This window comes from Etheostoma spectabile, unplaced genomic scaffold, assembly GCF_008692095.1.
Source record: "Etheostoma spectabile isolate EspeVRDwgs_2016 unplaced genomic scaffold, UIUC_Espe_1.0 scaffold00007132, whole genome shotgun sequence".
Taxonomy (NCBI): domain Eukaryota; kingdom Metazoa; phylum Chordata; class Actinopteri; order Perciformes; family Percidae; genus Etheostoma; species Etheostoma spectabile.
The window spans coordinates 1-15,032 of NW_022603457.1; the positions used below are offsets into that span (position 1 = coordinate 1).

At 41.2% G+C, this 15,032-nt stretch overlaps 4 non-coding genes across 4 annotated transcripts; 2 read left to right on the top strand and 2 right to left on the bottom strand.

Moving 5' to 3' along the window:
* Positions 1-268: 268 nt before the first annotated feature.
* Positions 269-341, bottom strand: trnav-uac (transfer RNA valine (anticodon UAC)). Its single transcript has one exon. It is a non-coding gene; the product is annotated as a tRNA-Val (tRNA).
* A 1,425-nt stretch (positions 342-1,766) lies between these two features.
* trnac-gca (transfer RNA cysteine (anticodon GCA)) lies at positions 1,767-1,838 on the top strand. The gene has a single exon. It is a non-coding gene; the product is annotated as a tRNA-Cys (tRNA).
* A 2,864-nt stretch (positions 1,839-4,702) lies between these two features.
* trnay-gua (transfer RNA tyrosine (anticodon GUA)) lies at positions 4,703-4,790 on the top strand. The gene is given in 2 exon segments: positions 4,703-4,739; positions 4,755-4,790. It is a non-coding gene; the product is annotated as a tRNA-Tyr (tRNA).
* Positions 4,791-13,492: 8,702 nt separating this feature from the next.
* trnak-cuu (transfer RNA lysine (anticodon CUU)) lies at positions 13,493-13,565 on the bottom strand. The gene has a single exon. It is a non-coding gene; the product is annotated as a tRNA-Lys (tRNA).
* Between the last annotated feature and the right edge of the window lie 1,467 nt (positions 13,566-15,032).

A 15,032-nucleotide genomic window follows, 5' to 3' on the forward strand; every position in this document is an offset into this window, starting at 1 on the left:
ATAGGAGACGAAATGTCTTTGGAGCAGCTTCAACCAAGTTTTCAGTTCTGACAGTCATTATGGTTCTTAGAGATGCCAACGCCAAGTGGACAGCCATCAACCATTCTCAACAGTAACCCATTTCACCACTCCACAAAGTAATAGTTGGGTTTCCCTGTTGTTAATCAGAACTTAAGACGTCTTCAGAGAGAGACAAAACGTCTTTAGAGCACCTTTAAAGCAAGTCAAGTGGTAAGAAGACATAGTTCTCCACTTCAAACCATAAGTCTGATTCCACTGGGGATTGAACCCAGGACCTTCTGCGTGTAAAGCAGACATGATAACTATTACACTATGGAATTCTTTAATACTGTATCTTTAACATGATCAGAACCATACTGTAATAAAATGGATGGAGGTCAGGTTCTAAGAAGTGAAACCAATGCAAAAGCACTAAAGAAGTCTTTCAGATAGACAATATGTCTTTGGAGCAGGTTTTTTTTTATTGTCAAGTGTCTTTCACTCTCCCTTTTTAAGACTTTTCAAGGGACGCCTGCAAGACGTAACAGGACATAGTTCTTACTTTAACACCTTAAGTCTGATTCACTGGGGATTGAACCCAGGACCTTCTGCGTGTAAAGCGGACATGATAACTACTACACTATTGAGACCTCTGTGATACGCTTTTTCTTTACATATCTGCATATAATGTGACCTTACCCATAGACTGTAGCATTAGCTGTACTGTAGTACCGTCGCGATGCCATGTTCATCTCTGCTACGCTCCGCGGTGCCCCTCTACGTCCTGCTGTGCCTTGTAATGCCCACAGTGTCCTGCTATGCCATGAACTATTACAAAGAACTGCTACAAATACTATTTTTTTCTTTTTTTTTTTATTTTTGTTATTTCCACTCTTTATTCTAACCCCACCCGTCAGACCCGCCTACCAAGAGATCCTGGTCTGTCCGAGGTTTCTGTCTAAAAGGAAGTTTTTCCTCGCCACTGTCGCACTGTTGCTTGCTCTGGACGAAACTACTAGAACTGTTGGGTCCTGGTAAATTCTGGAGTGTGGTCTAGACCTACTCTATCTGTAAAGTGTCTCGAGATAACTCTTGTTATGAATTGATACTATAAATAAAATTGAATTGAATTTAATTGAAAATGCATGTGCAAAAACACAATCTATGATCAATACAATTAATGTCTATTGTATAAGGCATACCTGACACATCTAAAATAATGAAGTTAGCTGATGATAGTGTTTCTTTTGTCATTGTGTTTATGATTGACTAAATGGTTCCTTTTGAAGAGAACGTGTGTTAGTGTTTTGGAATAATTATTTGATTTGAAACATGTTTGCAGTGTTTTGTTAGACATAGTGTGTGTGTTAGTGTATTATTGTATTGTGAAAATTAGTTTTGGAGTTCATTTACAATGTGTGATTTGAGCATGAAATTAACTGTTTTGCCAGTTGTGTGTTTTGGGTGTGTTGGTGTGTTAAGAGTTTTAGGAAAACTTGTTAAATGTATTGAAAAATTTGTCATAGGAATTGTAAAAAACTGTAATAGTATAGCTTACACATGCGGATGCAGTGCTAACTGTGTTAATAATTTTGGAAATTTGTTAAAAGTATTGAAAAATCTGTCATAGCAATTGTAAAAAACTGTAACTCCCTTTCATACAGTAGATGAGATTTGGATACTTTCTCAGACTGTGAAGGTAACCACATGGTGAAGCCCCAGCCATTGTTTTGCTGCACCATAAGCATATCCAACATATGGTGTGTGGGGGTATAGCTCAGTGGTAGAGCATTTGAATGCAGATCAAGAGGTCCCCAGTTCAAATCTGGGTGCCCCCTGCATGGATGTGTGTAGGCTATCAAATGATAGTAGTTGTTGATACTTGAAAGAAGCATGCATGTAACTAATGTTGCTTCTTTCCAGAAGCCCTTGTGCTTTCTCCCCTCTCAGATTTCCTTGGATTGTGGTGTCACCTGAGTAGTGGATGCAGCTGCTGCCGTGGTCCTGGTGGATGCCCTGCACTTCTACTGCTACTTACATTAGTAATAGTTATATTACCTTTACTGCTGCCATAATTACCACTGGTCATCTTTTCATTCCATTCTCTCTCTCTCTCTCTCTGTCTCTCTCTCTCTCACCCTCTCCCCCAACTGGTTGTGTCAGATGACTGCCCTCCATGAGCCAGTTTAAGTTTGAGGTTTCTGCCTTTTAAAAAGACATTTTTCCTCATACTTTGAGGAAAATAAGTATTTGAACACCCTGCTATTTTGCAAGTTCTCCCACTTCTCAAATAAATAGTTTAAAAACCCTACATTGTGATTTCTGGATATTTTTTTTTTAAATTATGTCTCTCACAGTGGACATGCACCTACGATGACAATTTCAGACCCCTCCATGATTTCTAAGTTGGAGAACTTGCAAAATAGCAGGGTGTTCAAATACTTATTTTCCTCACTGTACTAGGTAGACAGTTACTATTACATTAGCATACCAGTGTATTTGGAGGGTGGCCTGAAGTTTGACATAAATGGCCGGCCAAACACCTTCAAGCTGCTGCTGTTGACGCACTGGGTCACATGCCCGGCGTAGGTGAGCAGAGACGATGGCCTACTGGTCACCGCCGCACTCCCCCGATCCTGGTTCCACCTGTTCAGGCCTTCCAGGAGGTAAAGATGGAAATTCAGCGCATTTGCACTGGTTCCTGACAAAACAATAACATATTAATAGTCCATTAAAAAGGTCTAGCTTTCCAATCTAATGATTTTTTTAATAAAAGACTATACTGGGTATACATATCGAGACATGGCGTTGCTGCACACGCCAGATTGCTCCATGCGCACCTGGTCCTGCAGTGGCAACCCCATGAGGTCCCTCCCGTTTGCCCCTCCCAGTTCCTGCAGCAGCCGCTCAATGAGGCTGATGGTGGCCTCCTTTGGTCTGGCCACTCCCCAAACCTTGTCTGCAGCTTGCTGGACCCCTCACTGACGCAGAAGCCACAGTCCACATACAGCAGCAGTGTGGGTGCAATGGCTGACTGGTGATAGAAGCTGGACGTGCATTGTCTTGTTCTTACATGTCAATTGGATTCTGACTTTGAATTCAAATATTTGGCATCCAAGAAAATTTTGGAACTGATGATGTATCAGTCATTTTGCTGGTGGTTTCTTGGTCACAGCAAGCTTGATCATTGACATACAGTAGCACGCCACGTATCACAAAACTGTTGGGGGGGGGGCCTTATGTATTTGCTTGTATTACATCAAGTGACCTGCATACCAATGACCGCAAAGATTAATTTTTGCCGAACTGTACTTGCTAATAGAGGTAAGGCAAAAAAGAGTGATGAAGAAGCCAAAAGAGAAAATAGGGAGAGGAGTGCCGGATCTGTTATTGTTTTTAGGAAGCAGATTTACAGCTATACACTTTGCAAATCAGTGTTTCACCCTGGCCGCCATCTAAAGATGCCATTTGAACCTCCAGAAACTTGCTGGTAAGAAAGCACATGCAGATCCCCCCCCCGTGGCTGTGATCAGGATGGCTGCAGTATCTAAGTAGTATGTGTTTTATGATTGTACTTTTGTTTTTGAATGGTACATGAACATATTTTAAAGAGTGGTTTTATATCTGTGCTGCAAATTTTGGCAAACTGTTTTGATCCCTTGAGGTATTTCCGTGTAGTCTTTGGTCTTGGACAGTTACCTTGCAATCTAAAACTGTATATCCTATTGTCTCTAGAACAATAGTTAGCAGTTGGAGGAGTAATGGCTCTTTACAGTGAATATGCAAAAGAAGATGTTCACAAGTTCAGTCCAGGTAAATGCTCAGCCCATATTCACACAGACCTAAACCTACTCACTTAATGCTGATTACAATATTCTAATAATCAACAATGCCCGAGAAAAATGACAAAGAGTGATAACATTTTTTAATAAGTATTGGCTATTTCCTTGCAAAGGTTTTTTTTTTCCAATACCATTACCAAGCATACCTTTAGTTACGATGCCGGTGTTTGTCACAATGTGGAGAGCTGATGTTTGCAGGTAGTGTGGCCGAGTGGTCGAAGGCGCTGGATTAAGGCTCCGTTCTCTCTGGAGGCGTGGGTTCAAATCCCACCACTGCCATTTTCATATATCACATTGCTGGAAGCCAACCAATGTGATGTCTTACAGCTGTGTCATTTGGGCTGAACTTGGTGAAGTAACTAGAATCATCCATCACCTTGCTGGGATTGTTCCTTGTTAACCTGAGGTTCAACGATGGTGAAACCTTCCTTTCCAGCACTTTGGAGTAGAAAATCAACAAATAATTGTGATAATCTCCATATTGATCAAACTAATCGTGATTATCACTTTGGCCATAATCGTGGAGCCCAAAGAGATCTAATGTTTTATCAAACCAGGTTGGGCAAGTAACCTTTCTGCTGACTTCTTGTAAAATAAAGCAAGTAACATCACTCAAAGAAAGCTACTGCGATGGCTGGGAATGGAACTCAGGTCAACTGCTTGGAAGGCAGCGATGCTCACCACTATACCACCATTGCTGTGCAATATAAAGTTCACTTCAAATCTTGTAATACATCTGGGCATTGAGACTGTGAAGTGCGCTCTATCACTGAGCTTCAGGCCCAGTCAGAAATTCCCTCCAGGGGGTCCTGTGTTATCACATTCACATGAATGGGAAGTGTGTTTATATACATTGTTGCCCTTCGATAGCTCAGTTGGTAGAGCGGAGGACTGTAGAGGCATAAATCTGAACTCCTTAGGTCGCTGGTTCAAATCCGGCTCGAAGGAGCAGGCTTTTTAAGAGTTTCCCTTCACAGATCAATAAAGTGTTTCTAATTCTGATCTAGAGATGGACAGACAACTCAAAAGCATATTACTTCTTGCCAAGACAGAAAAAGAAAATAAAGAAGAGGTCGGGTAGATAAAATTAAGTCCTGACAGAATAGAGCACTACACACAAAAGATGTGAAATAGTGCCAAGTGTGACCAGAAGAATTGGAAAAAAAACTAGCTTCTCTTTTCTCCTGTTTTGTACACAACCCAAAGTTTTACAAAACAAAAGATAACTTTCCCCGAATCCCTCAGTTAAATCACAGTCAATATTTGTCTCACAAACCGTCTCAATGTCCAATTTAAATAATTTATCCAACTGAATTGAAACTTTAACTCACCCCTGCTTTTTGAAATTGCTTCCTTGTTGTTTGGATTTCCGAGTGGAATCAGCGAGCCCTCCTTGGTGGGAGAATGCAAATTCATAACAAATTCAGTTGTCTCCTACAAGGAGAAGACACTGAGGAAAGATACAGAAGTCATATACTCTGAGAGGCATTGGAGCTCTTATTATGAATAATCAATATGAAAATCATTGGTTAAATGTAATTTTCCATTGTTGAGATGGAGGCAGATGAAGTGTTTATGACCCATCAATGATGATAAAAGGATACATCCGCTGTCGGGGGTCTGATTTAAAGGAAATGGTCCTCTTTAAAAGTGTTGGGGTTCTAGCGTTAAACTAATGAGGAAGAATTTAACAAATCTAAATCAACCACGTCCAGGAAGTTACTCTTCTAAGTATTACCCCTGTATCTGCCAAGTCCCGACCATTCCCTGACTGGGAATTGAACCCGAGCCACGGCTGTGAGTGCGTCAAATCCTAGCCACTAGACCATCAGGGAGTCACATGTACCACGTTTATCTTTGGAGATGTGAGTTTCCTTTTCACTTACTGGAATGACTCATATTGTTTTAGGCGAGGAATGGCGCCTGGCACCACATTAGCCAAAATGTCTTTGTCAAAAAGGAGAAAAGTGGAGACTGAGTGTAGAGTTTTTCAAGGAAAATGGACAGCTTCCTATTTATTCACATGAATGGGAAACCTGTGTGCTTGGTTTGTATGAACACGTGTCAGTGTTTAAGAAATATAATATTCGGCGCCAGTATGAGACTCAGCATGGTGAAAAATACGACAGCCTAAGACGAGAGCAGATGAATGAGTTGCTGGTGGGTCTGAAGAAACAGCAGTCCGTTTTCACTCGGAGCCGAGGGGTCAGTGATGCAGCAGTAATAGCCAGCTACATAACTGCTAATAACTGTGAAATAGCATTAGCATTAAAGCCGCATTAAGAAGGGGAGTTTATCAAAACATTCATGTTGAAGGCTGCAGAACTCGTATGTCCCAAGAAGCGACAAGCTTTAGCCAACATCAGCCTGACGAGGAATACTATTGCAGAGAGGATTTCTTAACTATCCACAGATTTGGACGGCCAACTGAAACACAAAGTCAAGTCATTTCTTGTCCAACAGACGTTGCTCAACTGGCTATATTTATTCGTGGAGGTGATGAAACATTGGCCGTCACAGAGGAGTTCCTTGTGTTGGTGCCTATGATGGACACCACAACAGCAGAGGAAATTTTTCAGCTCTCTCGTTAATGTAATTGTACTTCTTTCCACTAAAACAAAGGGGAACACATGAATGTGTTTTTTATAGCTAAGAGGAGCTGTACCATGATTTTAATGGTCAGGCCCACTTGGCATCAAATTAGACTGTATGCGGCCCATGGTGTTTGCTTTCCACACAAATATGCCGTTTCGTGCAAGGGTAATTCCGAATATGAGTAAAGGTGAGCTGCATTAGCCGGGAATCGGCACTCGGGAATTCTTGAGCTAAAACGTCCTAAACTGATTCCCATTCATTTCCTATGGTACTGCTAAACCACTACGGATGTAATATATCCTTGGCCGCTAGTCTGCGCACTGGAGGCGTTTGGCGCCCTGGAGCAGTTTAGCGAGTGAAGCGTCGAGACGGGTATGGCTGCAGCCTGGAGCATCCCATCTCGTCCGTCCCGTCTCATCCGGTCCCGTCTCATACGGAGGTGTGTCCAACGGTAAAACCAGAGGGTCAAAATTACGATATCGCGAATAATTTTCCAGATGGAGTCACGGGTAAATTCGTGACCACATTTGTTGCAATCAATTGAAAAACGTTAAAAAACTGTTAAAGTAACCATTTTGCCATACATATAGTTTGCTCATTTCTGAATGTTATGCTTGTGTTGTTCCATATTAACGTGGCTACATCTGATGAAACCTGCATCAGCGACGCAGCCGATTCTGCGACTAACGGCAGGATCTCCTGAGGAGGGTAACAATCATAGACCGTTAATATCAATAATATACGGTCTATGATAACAATCCACGATCTGCACACACAACAAGACTACAAAAATAAACATGTTACACTCTTTCCAAGACTTTTTAATTGTATATTCTATATTGTTTTCACACTTCACTGGGACATTGCTGCAAATACAACTGCTTATCAGCATGGCGAGAGCATTCGACTGTAGCTCTACTGGCGCTGCCTCTGCTGTCGGCTCTCTGGGACCCGGGGCAGAATGCTGTCGGCTCTCTGGGACCCGGGGCAGAATGCGGTTGTAGTTTTCTACTACCGCGGCATCGGCCTTCGGGTCTCTGGGACCCGTCCTGCATTCGACTGCGTATCTCTGCTGCCCCGGTCATGGGCCAGGATGCAATTGTATTTTTCTTCCACAGCGGTTCTATCATATTTTGTGTTGTATTGTATGAAAGGGGGAAAGAAATCAAAACCAAACCAAATGCTTGACCTCTGTCGGGAGAGAAATTCCTTCCATAGCTGCAACTTAAATCAAAGTTGCAGCTATAGAAGGATTTTTTTAGTTTGCCTATCATCTGCATTTTTTTTATAGACGAACACGTATTTTAAGTGTTTTTATTCATCAGTATGATAGTCTGCATTTATTTTATGTACATGTTTAGTTTAAAAAAAACTTTTGCATGATTGCCGTTACTTAAACAGTAACGGCAATCATGCATATGAATAAAATACTTTCAATATATATATTTTTTTAATTTAACAGTAACGGCAATCACACAAATTAATAAAATAATTTAAATATTTGGTGTTTTCTTTTTTTTTCTTATTCAGGCACCCAGATAGCTCAGTGGTTCGAGCAGGTGCCCATAATCAGGTGTTTGCTCCTCGATGCAGCGGTCTCTAGTTTGAGTCCGGCCTGCGACCCTGTACTGCATGTCTCTCTCTCTTGGTGTTTTTTTTTTAACGAAACATTTTACCAAATGTTAAAAGTATTTTATTCATTAGCATGATTGTTGACGCAGGTTTATTTTATTCCAGACGATAGTCTGCATTTATCTTGTCAACACAACCATCCATCTGGAAAATTATTCGCGATTTTGCATTTTTGACCCTCTGGATTTACCGTTGGACACACCTCCGTATGAGACGGGACCGGATGAGACGGGACGGACGAGATGGGATGCTCCAGGCTGCAGCCATATACTCTTGGAAGCTTCCAGCCCTCTCAGTGCTCGTGTGGACAGCGGATTTACAGCACACACTGATTGAGCTCCGCTGAACATTACGCTAAAAGGTAATTAATATGATTATGAATGAAAAGATGTTAAATGACCAAACGTGTAATTAAATGTTATGTTGTCCCTGTCTGACGTTTTCTATTTTAACGTTACATGAATGCTATAAAGTTAGTCACAGTTCATGTTAACGCCACTTTCAGATGGATTACATGTTAACTACAGTTAATGTAACGCTAACCTTAAACCGTGGTTTGATTCATGTGTTTGTTTATTGTCTATTTATGTTCATGGTGAGTAGAAATTGGCATTATATTAAGTCGAAAGCATTACTGTGTGACTTAAGGTTAATGCAAGACAGGCAGGAACTCTGGCACTCTCTGACCAAGGGGAGTAAGACTACCAGTGTGCCAGTTGTTACCATGTCTGCTGCAGTTGTTAATCCACCACCACCTGTGCAGACCCAGGCCACGCCTCTATCTCAAGACTCTATTGAGAAAATAGTTAGAAACATAATGGACAAACAGCAGCAGCAACAACAACAGCCAGCACAAAAAAAATCACAGATAAAAACATGTCTTTCCTGTGGCCAGCCAAAGTCGCGGTATGAGAATGATGGTTCTTCCGTCCACTTCTTTTACCAGCAAGGACCTGTCAGGTATTTCTACTGCTCCACTAAGGTTTTTAAAGCCTATGGTGCTGAAGGTCTGACAAACCCAAAAATGCCCTTTAATGACTTTGCGCAGACAGAGCTCTTTCAGCAGGAACTGGATGCCACAAAGAAAAGGGTGGAGGACAGAGGACAGCAAAAGAGGAAAAGGACCCCCACACAGGAGCCCCAGCTCACGAGGTCGCAAGTGTCGGTTTTGCAGAATGGAACTGAAGCAGGGCCCAAACAGTCCTCACATTCACACTGGATTCCCTGGAGTAGCAGGGAAGTACATTTACTGCCCCGCTAAAGTCTTTTCTATTTACAAAGACCAGGGCATGGAGAAGGAGATGTCCTGGAAAGAGTTCCAGGAGTCTGCTTTTTATGAGTCAGAAAGACAGAGGTGGGAGGTCGAAAAAGGAAAATGATGGACAATGAGGGAGGGTGTTAAGTGTGTATATACTGTATATTTTGCCCATTTCTTATTTATTTTACATATTATTTGGTTTTATGTTTTATGTGTGACCTTGCACTATTGGATTTGGTGTGTTAAAACTGTCATTGTTGTATTTAATAAACAAGACATTACATTGACCAATGTTTATGTGTCTCATTAATAAGTGTATGACGTTAAGAGAACAGTAAAATGTCTATAATTGAATGCAAAGGTTTTAAGAAATTGTAATGTTACACATACTAAGAAAAATGTCATATAAGTGGTTAATTGCCATTAGTGAGTCAAGTGCAACCATGTTATTATATGTTTTTAGTTTTGTTTTGCTTTAGTATTTTTTGTAATCATACCCTACCTTAAAATGAATAGTTTAAGGTATGTACTTGACTTAAGATAAAAAATTCTAATAAATACCTAGTTATCTTTAATAATGCATCACAGACATAGCCCCAACTGGGATTCAAACCTGGGTCCAGATAATAATTATTAAATATTCAGGAAAAAAACTCGGCCGGTTCAGCACCTCGGACAGCACTAATAATGCTGCAACTTCATTGGCTGTCAGCGAATGCCACCTATACGCGACAGGCCCGTCTCCCGAGGTGTGGAATTCTTGAGCTAAAACGTCCTAAACTGATTCCCATTCATTTCCTATGGTACTGCTAAACCACTACGGATGTAATATATCCTTGGCCGCTAGTTTGCGCACTGGAGGCGTTTTCACCCTGGAGCAGTTTAGCGAGTGAAGCTTCCAGCCCTCTCAGTGCTCGTGTGGACAGCGGATTTACAGCACACACTGATTGAGCTCCGCTGAACATTATGCTAAAAGGTAAGTTATTTATATGATTATGAATGAAAAGATGTTAAATGACCAAACGTGTAATGAAATGTTAGTTGTCCCTGACTGATGTTTTCTATTTTAACGTTACATTAATGCTATAAAGTTAGTCACAGTTCATTTTAACGCCACGTTTGGATGGATTACATGTTAACTACAGTTAATGTAACGCTAACCTTAAACCGTGGTTTGATTCATGTGGTTCTTTATTGTCTATTTATGTTCGTGGTGAGTAGAAATTGGCATTATTTTAAGTCAAAAGCATTACTGTGTGACTTAAGGTTAATGCAAGACAGGCAGGAACTCTGGCACTCTCTGACCAAGGGGAGTAAGACTACCAGCGTGCCAGTTGTTACCATGTCTACTCCAGTTGTTAATCCACCACCACCTGTGCCGACCCAGGCCACACCTCTAACTCAAGACTCTATTGAGAAAATAGTTAAAAACAAAATGGACAAACACCAGCAACAACAGCCAGCACAAAAAAAAATCACAGATAAAAACATGTCTTTCCTGTGGCCAGCCAAAGTCGCGGTATGAGAATGATGGTTCTTCCGTCCACTTCTTTTACCAGCAAGGACCTGTCAGGTATTTCTACTGCTCCACTAAGTTTTTTAAAGCCTATGGTGCTGAAGGTCTGACAAACCCAATAATGCCCTTTAATGACTTTGCGCAGACCGAGTTCTTTCAGCAGGAACTGGATGCCACAAAGAAAAGGGTGGAGGACAGAGGACAGCAAAAGAGGAAAAGGACCCCCACACAGGAGCCCCAGCTCACGAGGTCGCAAGTGTCGGTTTTGCAGAATGGAACTGAAGCAGGGCCCAAACAGTCCTCACATTCACACCGGATTCCCTGGAGTAGCAGGGAAGTACATTTACTGCCCCACTAAAGTCTTTTCTATTCACAAAGACCAGGGCATGGAGAAGGAGATGTCCTGGAAAGAGTTCCAGGAGTCTGCTTTTTATGAGTCAGAAAAACAGAGGTGGGAGGTCGAAAAAGGAAAATGATGGACAATGAGGGAGGGTGTTAAGTGTGTATATACTGTATATTTTGCCCATTTCTTATTTATTTTACATATTATTTGGTTTTATGTTTTATGTGTGAACTTGCACTATTGGATTTGGTGTGTTAAAACTGTCATTGTTGTATTTAGTAAACAAGACATTACATTGACCCATGTTTACGTGTCTCATTAATAAGTGTATGACGTTAAGAGAACAGTAAAATGTCTATAATTGAATGCAAAGGTTTTAAGAAATTGTAATGTTACACATACTAAGAAAAATATCATATAAGTGGTTAATAGCCATGAGTAAGTCAAGTGCAACCATGTTATTATATGTTTTTAGTTTTGTTCTGCTTTAGTATTTTTTGTAATCATACCCTACCTTAAAATGAATAATTTAAGGTATTTACTTGACTTAAGATAAAAAAATTATAATAAATACTTATTTATCTTTAATACTGCATCACAGACATAGCCCCAACTGGGATTCGAACGTGCGTCCAGATAATAATTATTAAATATACAGGAAAAAAAACTCGTCCGGTTCAGCACCTCGGACAGCACTAATAATGCTGCAACTTCATTGGCTGTCAGCGAATGCCACCTATACGCGACAGGCCCCCCGCTGGCAGGCGAGAATTCTACCACTGAACCACCAATGCTTGACGCGGTATACATTCCCCCACTGAAAAAAGTCAGTCTGCATGGCCACAGTACGGTTTCACAATTGTCAGCATAAAGGTAATTTAATCCATCTTCCATCAAACACGGATGACAGTCTCTTGGGCTGCCTAGTGCACCAACAATCAAAATGGAGCTAACATGCATGACTGAAATCTAGAAGTTAACATCACCAGAAATTTGCTGTTTGCCTTCACACAAACATTCCCCTTAAGTGCAAGGGCTAATTCAGAATAGTACTAAAGGAAACCTGCATTGGCCGGGAATCAGACCCAGGTCTCCCGCGTGGCAGGCGAGAATTCTACCACTGAACCACTAATGCTTGACGCACATTAAACTGCACCACTGAAAAAAATCAGTCTGCATGGCCACATTATGTTTTCACTAGTGTCAGCAAAAAGGTAATTTTATCCGTCTTCAAGCAACCCCGGATCCCAGTCTCTTGGGCTGCCTAGTGCACCAACAAACAAAATGGAGCTAACATGCATGACTGAAATCTAGACGACCAGAAATAAGTTGTTTGCCTTCACACAAACATGCCCCTTTTGTGCAGGGGTTAATTCCAAATAGTAGTAAAGGAAAAGTTCATTGGCTGGGAATCAGACCCAGGTCACCCACGCGGCAGACAAGAATTCTACCACTGAACCACCAATGCTTGATTGGGTCAAAATTGCACCAGTGAAAACAATCAGTCCGCATGGCCACATTATGTTTTCACAAATGTCAGCAAAAAAATCTAATTACAAAAAGAAGTAAAGGAAAACTGCATTGGCCAAGAACCGGACCCCGGTCTCAAGACTACGGGGTTGAGAGGGCACAAGTCTCCAGGAAAGGGAAGAAGTTGAGTTAGTAACATGCATTAATGGGATGAGATTGCATGCAGATGGAGAGAAGGAGGAGGAGAGAGGTGCTTAGTGCTCAAATCAAAATCAAAAAGAAGCAGAAACAGATAGTGGCAATAAAGTCAGATATTTTAATAAGTGGAAGAAACAATATGATTATATTATTAGAGTCTACTTGAAGCTTTTTATATTTGTCTCTCTCTCTCACTCACAGACCTACACACACACACACACACACAGTGTACTACCACGTTGTTCTGCATCCATCTCCTCCCAGCCCTTGACATTTAGCAGCCCCACTCCCAACACACACACACACACGCCACAAGGTCTACTTACTAATGCATATACACATCAACTTTATTTTGGATTAATACATATACACAACTTTATTTTGGATTAATGCAAATACACATCAACTTTCTTTTTAGAATTTGAACATGCATTATCACCAGACTTTAGTTTGATCTGAGGAACAGGAGGTCAGCACAGGCCATGATCGTAGAATGCAGGCACATTTTAGTCTGGTAAATTACAAGGATTTTTACACTGGGATAAAACTCCTAATCTTGCGATTGACAGCATATCCACCCCAATACAGCCACCTGATACTGTGCAGAACTCAGGGATTCCCACTCTCTAAAACATCACCACCCAACGTGGGGCTCGAACCCACGACCCTGAGATTAAGAGTCTCATGCTCTACCGACTGAGCTAGCCAGGCACTTCTCAAGGTTTAAGTTGCGGTCCAAAAGTTTTACTTAAAACTTCTGAAATGTTACAGTTCTAGAATGTTACTTGGCAGTTCTAGAATGTTAGGTTTAAGTTCTAGAATGTTAAGCTGCCATTCTACAATGTTAGCTTTAAATTATAAAATGTTAAGCTACAGTTCTAGAATGTTATGATGAAGTACTAGAATGTAAAGATGCAGTTCTAGAAAGTTAAGCTTTCATTCTAGAAATTTGAGTAGATACCTGTTTATTCGTAGTTGTTTTATTACTCTTTTAACTTGGGTTTTAGAATAAAAGTGTTATATCCTGTAAGATGTTTGGTCTGTGTCCTGTTTTGTCAGTGGAAAGATTAATTTGCTGGTATACCTTTTTAGTTAGTTTAGAAAGCACCTCCCCACCTCTTGGGGGGGGGGGGGTGACATATACAGCAGCAACACAAGTTCAAATTTCAATGATACCTAATTTTTATGGTGATTACGAGACTGAATGCAAAGTGGGTATCCCCCATGTAACTCAAAGCCTATCACCTCCAGTCAATACTGTCAAATGTGGAGCTCCTTCAAGTTACATTAACGATCAGGTGACTCCTCAACATGCCCCCACCAACATACTGTTTACAGTCTAAATGGCCAATGACATTAAACCTTTAATCCCCTGTAAAACCTTTTTCACCTATACTGTGGCTTAAAACACATTCCACCGAGATTTGCACTCAGATTGCTGGATTCAGAGTCCAAAGTGCTAACCAATACACCATGGAACCTTTAAAAGTGTTGCAAGTGTTTGCTTGACAGTTTCTTTCATAATATCCACATAACATTGATTATGATATGATATTGAAGGCACACAACAATCACAACGAAGATGAAAAAGCAATTTTTGGCCAACTTAAGTCATTTAGTTAGCTAAGCATTCAGAGGATGTGGGAAAAGGCAAGTCAAGAACAGGTTTTCCAAAAGTAGAATGGGAGCCAGAGCGTTCCTCTCCTGTGGAACCAGGTTCCAGTTTGGGTTCAGGAGGCAGACACCATCTCCACATGTAAGAGTAGGCTTAAGACTTTCCTCTTTGATAAATCCTATAGGTAGGGCTGGCTTGGGTGAGTCCTGAACCATCCCTTAGTTGTGCTGCTATAGGCCTAGACTGCCAGGGGACTTCCCATGATGCACTAGGTACCTCTCTCTTCCTCCTTCTCTCCATCTGTATGCAACCTCATATGCCTTGGAGATACAAGAACTTCTTCACTTGCGTAAATGGCCTGTTTGTGCAAATGCTTGTGGCTTAAAGATCGAGATTCCGCTCATAAAACCTCAGCCAGGCGCAGTCTCTGTGGCGCAATAGGTCAGCGCAGTCGGCTGTTAACCGAAAGGATGGTGGCTCAAGTCCACCCAGGGACGTTTGATGCTTAAATAACCTGGAGTAAGCCAACTCTAGGGTTTATCATTCTGCAGGTGAATATAGAG